Source organism: Carlito syrichta, unplaced genomic scaffold (assembly GCF_000164805.1).
Source record: "Carlito syrichta isolate Samal-C Ts95f unplaced genomic scaffold, Tarsius_syrichta-2.0.1 Scaffold43760, whole genome shotgun sequence".
NCBI lineage: Eukaryota > Metazoa > Chordata > Mammalia > Primates > Tarsiidae > Carlito > Carlito syrichta.
In genome coordinates this window covers 98,776-99,767 of record NW_006987856.1, presented here as the reverse complement: position 1 = coordinate 99,767, position 992 = coordinate 98,776, and the positions used below count along the sequence as shown (strand labels likewise).

The 992-nt window shown below is 42.5% G+C and overlaps 1 pseudogene; it reads right to left on the bottom strand.

Annotated features, from left to right (window-relative positions):
* The window catches only part of LOC103249594, a 3,056-nt pseudogene extending 2,401 nt beyond the window's left edge, over positions 1–655 (bottom strand).
* Between the last annotated feature and the right edge of the window lie 337 nt (positions 656–992).

Here is a 992-nt window from a genome sequence, read left to right as displayed (position 1 = left end):
TGCGCTACCACGCCCGAATGATTTTTTGATTTATTGTAGAGAGGAGGTCTCACCAAGTTGCCCAGGCGGGTCTCGAACCCGCGGCCTCAGGCAATCCACTCACCTCAGCCTCCCAAAGGCGCAGGATTACAGGCTGAGCCACCTCTTTCAATAAAGCCAAATGTCTCCTTCATGGTGCAAATGACTCCCAGACAGTGAACTTGCTTCTTTTTCAACCACATAATGTTACGAGCACTTACAGCACCAGTATGTTTATTGTTATCCATTACAAAGTTTCCTTTATCTCTGGTTTCCAGTTGAACACTTCCGTCCCACCTTCAGGGGTATAAGTCAGGTGAAACAGGTCTTGTCCATTCATTTTTTCTCCCGGGTACATGTCTGGTTTTATCTTCACCAGTTTAACAGCAATGGGTTTCCCAGTCTGCCAGTCAGATGATACTTTGAATTCAATATTATCTCCTACGTTTAAGTCCTGCAGGTTGCCATTCTACTGTGAACAGTAGAAGAAAAGTCTAGATTGATGTTCTGAACATTGAATAAATCCATAAGAGGTTAGCAGTTTTCCGGTAACCCCAGTTTCACGCAGTGCTGCTGGAGCACCACTGGGGTACTCATTGTGTCCATTGCTGAGGAGAAGGCTTAGATCAGAGCACATCTTGCAGTGATAATCAAATATTGCGCTTTCAATAGTATGTGCTGATTCTTCTTTTACAGCACACGTTTCAAAGGATGAAAGTCGCTAGTATGTTTAAAAAAAAAAAAAGAGTGAGAGAAAATGCTCTACCAAGCTAATAAAGAATACAACTTCTGCTGCACAGGGCAATGTCACAGCACAGCACTGGAGAAAACAAAGACTACTAGCCGCATCGGGAAGTGTTCTTTCAAAGACACAAACTTCTTGTTGTCGATCAAGTGTTGTGTCTTCAACTTAAGTATACTCTTCTTTAGTCTTGTTGGTTGTTAAGAGGTTTGTTATTTCTGATCTACGTTTG